The sequence below is a fragment of the Anser brachyrhynchus genome (assembly GCF_964034855.1).
Source record: "Anser brachyrhynchus genome assembly, chromosome: 3".
In the NCBI taxonomy this organism is placed as follows: Eukaryota; Metazoa; Chordata; class Aves; order Anseriformes; family Anatidae; genus Anser; species Anser brachyrhynchus.
Window position 1 is genome coordinate 111,705,059 of NC_137696.1, and position 7,742 is coordinate 111,712,800.

A 7,742-nucleotide genomic window follows, 5' to 3' on the forward strand; every position below is an offset into this window, starting at 1 on the left:
GTAGTTAAGGGAGGTTTGTCAGCAAGTTGTAGGATGGGTGGTTGGAATAGGGGCAGAAGCAGCTTGCGGCTGTGTGGGAGCAGAACTGGCAGCCCTGCATATGCTCTGCCTGCAGGTGAGAGAAACGGTGAAATTCCAGTAAAACATAAAAGTTAAAAATAACAGGCTGGCTTTTGGGCTGTGGTAAATCAGCAAGGATGAGTTCAATCACTGGATGTACCTCACCTGAGGATGTCACCCTGTATATCTCTCCCTTCTCTTGCACTGCTCTGCCAGCCTTCAGGGGATGATTGGAGCATTTGACTTAACCAAATCCAGCACAAGGCTGGGCAGAAGGAGAATTTGTTATCATAAGAATTTTTACTGTCAACTCTTATGCATTCAGTGCACTTCATATTTATATTTCATTCCAAGTGAATTTGTTGCTATAGAATGAAATTTTCATGTATGAGAAAGGATTGCTCTTTTTTTTTTTTTCCCTACTATAGCACAATGGTTTAAAAAATAGCAGCATAGTTGAAATCAAGAGAAACAGTTCAGACAAAACAAAACAAAACCAAAACTAGTACAGTGAGAAAACACTGGTGCAATCTGGTCTGAGAAACCTCGAACCTCTAAAACAACCAGTTACTGGAACCTGCAAAGCTCGTATGGACAACTTCCATGTATTTCAGTAAACATGCAAGTTTGCATGGAGGAAATTTTCATTTGTTCTGCAGAAAGCACTGTCTAGCCCAAGAAAAAATATGAATATTTCACCTGGAAGAAGAGCGTGTTCCTGGTTTGAAGTTAATTTAAATAAATGAGAAATTTCCATCCACTGCTGAAATTAATTAATTGTCAAGGCCTTCTTGCATCAGAGTTTTATGTTTGTTTGTTTTTTTTCTTGAGGAGAGAGTAAGAGAAGTATACCTTCCTCTGGAAACTTTGAAAGAAAAACATGTTTCAAACCCACAAAAAATAAACTCCTTGTCTGTAACCCAGTTGCGCAAATTAAAAACACTTTTTGGTTGAAATCAGTAACATTTATTTGGACTGACTTTAAGCACCTAGAATCTAATAAGCTCATTCCTATGTTTATAGCAGTATAAAAGTAACATGTCTGTCTGCAGGACTAGGGCTTCTGTGTGTAGAAAAGATGATTTTTTTTTTTTTTTTTTTGTGTGAGATGGCTTTTGCAACCTCTTGGTTGTTCTGTGTGAATTCCATGGAAGACTGGGGTGTGATCATCCCAATGGATTAACACAGGCAGGCAGGATTGCATTGTACCACCTTGTCCAAGCTCTCCTAACAAATTGCACCATATAATCTTATCTTGCCATATTTGCGATCTTATCATTTACAAGTACTTAGCCTCATGCTGTTCCCAAGGAATTCATGGGTGAATTGTTCCTCTCTGGAACAAGCTGTTCTAGAGCATTCCCCTTAGCACTAGAAAATTCCAGTAATCAGCCCAAGTTTAATATCACTTTACATGGCAATAAAGATCAGCTCTCTATACTTAAAACCTTATCATAATGTTTCTAAGAATCATACCAACCTGACATTTCTCAGTCTGAGCTTGCTCCAGTTCCAGTTCATCTCCTCTGTTTCTTATTGCCATTCATACCGTTGTTTAAAATAGCAGTCTCCATCAATTTTATTTCCCTGTCATCAATTATTCCTCCCAGCCTTGAGCCATATTAAACCAAAGCTTTCATACTTTCCATCCATTGTCATCTGTCTCATGCTTTCATTAGTGCTTACAGAGCTCTTAGCAAGAAAAAAAGTCAGTGCTATGCAATCAAAATGTGGTTATGAACCTATCCTTTATCCTGTTACTTTAAGACTAAAATATAAGCATTAGAGGTAACTGAGTAATTTGTAATGAAAAGTAAATAAGAGAAAATTGTTAGTGACTGTTGTGGTTTATCTGCAAAAGTTAGCAAATTTATTATATTTGGAACATGCTATAAAGTAATACAATATGAGCTGTTACGATTAAAGAATCCATGCATATTAAATAAAGTCAAAATATAATGGAATATTAGGTCATCAACTTGTCAGTGTACTTTATAACCCTGAGCTGTTTATAAATAGGTAGCAGCACTGGAAGATTCATCATTTCAGGAGATTTCTAAATAGGTATGTGATCTTTCTACTTACATGAATAACACATTTTCAGTGTTTCATATTACAGTTTGAAAATCATGTCATAGTCATTATTGTACATTAAGCCACATGGCTTTTTTTTTTCTTTTCTGAGTTAATTAGTGACAAAAAATAAATAAGCACTTAACATACCATAGTACTTTAGAGATGGTGAAAAACGAAGAGGCAAGGAAATACACAGAGAAAACTCATTTTCAGTTACTGCATTGAGTTCCATATAGTAAGCACATGCACAAGTATATTCATACAGTTTTTACTGTTAATTTGGCTGTAACAGAGAACATTTTCCAAAGTAATTTTTAGGCAGTGACTTTTAGTTGACTTGTGAGTATATTCAATTCACTTACAGTGTATTCAGATCTTACACAAAGTCCTGTCTTGTAAGGTCCCCAGGTTGCACCAAAAGGCTTTTTTCTTGCCTCCCAATGGAAGATCTTCACCCTTGGAACCATCATTTGTCTTGACAGACCCCTGTACTCATTAGAACACACAGGGCTGTGTTGGATGTCTGGCCATCCTTTTCTGACCACCTGAATGCACTGAGTGAATGAAAGTTGATTTAGACCTTAATATCCTGTTGTATGGTAATACTGATGAAAGTATGCATCATGGTATAAAAGGGCTCAGTTCTTCTGGAAGGCCATAAAAAGTCACAACCTGATATTCTGTCATTAAAAAAAAATGAAAAACATCACCCAGAGACATCTAGCTGCAAACAAAACAGGAGATTACAGGAACCTGAGTGAAAGAAAAGAACAGAGAGAAATGGATCTTTCTTTCTAATACTCTGTAAAACTATTATATTAATATCTTCAGATTTCTGAGCAATTCAGCATATTAGGGACTGCATTTCCTCTTATGGAAGCAAACACAAAGCAACATTGACTTAAATCTCAGCTGGCTTGAGTTTTCTCTATGGGTATCACAGCTCCTTGGTGTTGCTTGGAGGTTGTGGTTTTACTTTGAAAATAGGGTACATGCTGGCTGAGGATCCAACTGTGACTTTCTTGCTTGAACAGGGATGTGAAATGATTGCAGTGAGTCAGGCTATGCTTTATACAAGGGCGTTTTCCCACTGAGGCTGATTTGCTTTAATGGTTATTGATTCAACAAACTTTTACTTGGAAGAAAGGAGGAGCAATGGATGGAGCGGGGCTGGAGGAATTAAATTACCCTAATGCAACTTCTAATGGACCTACCAGGAGTGTCCACTCCTTCCAGAAGGCCCCTGCAACTGCTCTGTCTCTATTTTCAGCCATTATCACAGGCAGTTGCATTGTTAATGCTATGTATTGATGAAAGGATAAATTCTATTTTTGCTCTTGGTGTCAGGAGGGCTGGGTATCAAGTTAAAGGCACAGATCACTGAAGTTCTGTCCTTGAAATAGTCATAGCTTTCAATTTCTTTCTCAGCATGTGTTTAAGTATTCCCAAGAGCCCCAAACTGCCTCCAGTTGCTTCCTGTTTAAATAAAAGATGATTCCTCTTTTTATTCTGTGGAATCCATTCAAAGGAAAAGGTCATGCCCAAAGGGAAAAAGCAATTTCCTTATTCTTCATTTCAGACCTCTAGAGAGTTGTAATTTCAGTTTCCCAGAACAGTCCCCACTTTTTAATTGATATTCTTTGTTAATTCTGGGGGGAGGAGAGTCATGTTTGTCTAGTCCCAAAGCAAAACCTTATATTGTTTATAGTTGTTAAACCTGTGGCAGCTTGGAAATGCAGCATGCCTGAGATATCCTCAGATTAAATAAAAATATAATCAAAAGAACTTTTTATCATGATTATTTTTAACTTTCTTTGTTTCATTTTATACCTGACACCAGTGATTCTAAATTTACTTTTCTTTTTCACTTAATAAGGAGAGGCCATGAAGTATTTCACAGGAAGAGATTTATGTTTGATAATAAACATTTACTCAGTGATGACTACAGGGCTCTGCTTTTTCAGAAGGTTTCACAACATTTTTGTATGAAAAATGAGGTGACCGGACTGATGGAGGACAATTATTCCAGCAGTCTCCAATGATGCTTGAAAACAGATTTGTTTTCCAGATGATGTAATAAAAAATACTGATTTGAAAAATTCTATTTGTATCTTTTTTTTCCCCTAATTTTAATATTTTGTTTCTTACATCAATGAAACTAGATTAATGAATTATAGAAATAGGACAAAATCTTCAGGGTTAAGTCCTTGTGGACATAGTAAGCACCAATTTATATGGGTCTAAGTCTATTGATTTCTGTAGAAGTCTAATGTTGGGAATCAACAATAACATCTCAAAACTACTAGATTCAGTTGCTAGGAATAAATAAATAAAATATATATATATATAAGAATGAATGTTAAATAGATCTGCTCTTGTATGATGCAGACTGCCAGAATAAAATATGGTAAATAAATATATATTTAATTTTTTAATCTAATATTCAGAACTGTTCAACTGTCTCAAAAATCAGTCAGGAAACATTTATCTTTGGCTGGGATCTGAATTCTTAGTTTACTTGCATTTTCTCTGCTTATTAGTTAGGAAAGAGAAGCTATTTTCTAAATTGCTGAACTCTGCCAAACCAACAAGTATGCAGAATATTTTCTATTGTTATGATTTTAGACTTCTTTAAATTTCTTTACAGCCTCTTTTTCCTCCTTCCTCCATTCTTACACAAAATTTGTTTAGCTAGATGTCTGGAAATATGCTGTTCATTAAGATGAGATGCGTCGTTTGGGCTCCCTTTCACCTACTTGACTGAAATCACTTGGCTTTGGGCTTTGTTTAACTTTCCTTTCCCTCATAGAATGGTTGAAGTTGGAAGGGGCTGCTGAAGGCTACTTAGTCTAATCACCCTGCCCAAGCAGGGACACTCAGAGTATGTTGCCAAGGACTATGTCCAGGCAGCTTTTGAGGATTTCCAAGGTTGGAAATCACACTTCAACTCCACATCATCTCTGGGTAGGCCTCATTTCTCCCTGACTTACCCTTTCCATGTATTCTTCCTACCCTGATCTTCCCATTACTTTCTGGACCTAGAATAAGAGCAAGACAAGAGAAAGGGAGGTAAAGTGTGGAAAAGATATTTCCCAGCTGAAGCAGAAATGAAGTTGCCTAAAGAAGTATGAGATGAGAGTTTGTATTTAGTTGAAGGCACTTAAGCTCATCACTGCATGTCTTGTAGTGGCCCACAGCAGTCTTCAGTTTGGACGGTCTCTAAAGGGATTAATTTTTACTGACTACCCAATGTTGCAAAGGTTTATCTTTGTTAGGCACAGAGAATTGTAAGTGCAGAAGTAAATCTCACATGATGATGGGAGGAACTGCAAGGCAAACTGATCAAACTGTTTCAAAACAACAGTCATTAAAAGCTGGGGCTTCAAGCTTACATAAGGGAGCAAACTTAATGAATATTTACACACAAAAATTTCTTTTAGAACTCTCTAGATAAGCTCATGTATAATTCAATAATCAAATATGAGAACTAAAGGCCTGCAATCTACTTTCCTTAATGTAACATTAAGGATATACATTTTTATATGTAGGCCGTCACCTATTCCTATCACATACAAGTCCAGACTGATTTCTTTCTACTTGTGCATTTATTATTCATAAGTATATGAAAACTATAGATTACTCATTTTAAGGGCATGGTTCATATGTGAACTTTCTGCCTAGCTTTCTACTTTTCTGTTTGTTTGTTTTTGTTTGTTTTGTGATGATCATTCTGTGAGTGGATAACTGAAACACTGTAACTGTAAAGCTAATAATGGAGCATGACACTATGATATGACTTTCCTTATAAATAATAGTGGGGGCCAAAGAAATCATCATGAATGTTAAAAACCCTACATCTTTTTGGCATAACAAATACGTTATGTACTTGAGAGTGTTCATGGATAGTGAATAATGTGAGCACACAACCATAGCAAACCAAACAGATAGTCTCTATTCATGCAGATGCGACAGATCAGACTTTCACTATGTGACTGATTCTGACTGAAGCCATGGATGAGAAATTGTTCTGTTAAGGTGAATGAAATTTCACAGAGGTGCCATCACAACGATGTAATATTCTTAATCTGACTGTGATTATTTCTGCTTGGCTTGAATGGATAAGGTCTGGGAACAGCATGTGTGTGTGTGTGTTTATGAGAAAGATAACAGGAAGGATGACAAGTGACAAAATATGTTAGAAAGAAAAAAAGGACTGTTGCTGTTCCATCCAAAATACTGGAAGTAATCACTCCAGCAAATGAAAGAAACTGAATTTTCACCTAGTTTTTCTAAATTTGCATTTAATGAATCCACAGTTGTGTGCAATTACAAACCCATTTGTACACCTAGATGAGTAATCAAATGAATATGAAAAAATCTTCACATGCACATTTAGAGTTTGGTTTAAAAACCTGAATTAAATGTCACCATGTGAAGTAACCTCTTTCCAGCACTGACTAAACAAGTATATTCAGAAATGAAACTACACGTTTGACCCGTAAACCTAGGAGCAACTTTACAGTAAACTGCCAGCCTCAAACCGATCCGGATAGGATTGCTGGAAATCTATCAAGGATACACTTCCCTTCCCTACTTCTACCTTCTCTAATGAACAAATTGTTCAATGATACAAACCAAGCTGTTGTAAAACTTCAGACTAAAGAACGTGCAGCAGGTGGCAACATATGTGTCCAGTTAGTTCTAGCCAAAACAGTCTAATTTGCAGAAAAGGGTACAGAATTTCACTGTGACTCATCTGAGGGGGCGATCCAAAGAGAAAGTAGGCTCTAGCTCAAGTGCTAGTCCTTCTGAAAATAATAGTTATCATAGTTCATTTAATGGTATTTCTTGACTATCCTGGCCTATTGGGTTTAGAGAAATTAATTTTATACTGTAAATTTTGTCAACTACTTGGGACTCATAGTTTCATTTGGGATCTGGTCTTCTTCTGTTGCAACCTTTCTGGAAAAATAAATAAATAAATAAAATTAATACTATTTCTATAGGTTAGGGCTTAGGAAAAAACAAACAAACAATGGATTCTCTGACATTCTATTGGTTTCTGATAAACAGAATTGAATGTTTTATTATTTTTTAAAGTTCAGTCACCCTCTCGTGGTGATTTAGTCATTGCTTGAGCCAGTCAGCACTTTTCCTAGTCTGCAATGGGCTCAGTACTGGGGCCAGTTCTCTGTAATACCTTTATTGATGATCTGGATGAGGGGATCGAGTGCACCCTCAGTAAGTTTGCAGACGACACCAAGTTAAGGTGCGTGTGTCGATCTGCTCGAGGGTAAGAAGGCTCTGCAGGAGGATCTGGATGGGCTGGACCGATGGGCTGAGGCCAACTGTATGAAGTTCAACAAGGCCAAGTGCCGGGTCCTGCACCTGGGGCGCAACAACCCCAAGCAGCGCTACAGGCTGGGAGATGAGTGGTTGTAAAGCTGCCTGGCAGAGAAGGACCTGGGAGTACTGGTTGATAGTCGGCTGAATATGAGGCAGCAGTGTGCTCAGGTGGCCAAGAAGGCCAACAGCATCCTGGCTTGCATAAGAAGCAGTGTGGCCAGCAGGCCTAGGGAAGTGATTGTCCCCCTGTACTGGGCTCT

General features: G+C 37.4%; 1 long non-coding RNA gene across 2 annotated transcripts in view; it reads right to left on the reverse strand.

The window, feature by feature from the left end:
* Positions 1 to 7,742, reverse strand: part of LOC308193457 — a 228,476-nt gene that overhangs the window by 60,878 nt on the left and 159,856 nt on the right. The window contains exon 1 of one of the 2 annotated variants that reach the window (XR_013949646.1): positions 1,541 to 2,062. The exons of the other annotated variant lie outside the window; for it this stretch is intronic. This is a non-coding gene — a long non-coding RNA (uncharacterized lncRNA). Of the gene's footprint in view, positions 1 to 1,540; positions 2,063 to 7,742 lie in introns of those variants that run through there. 2 annotated transcript variants of the gene reach the window in all.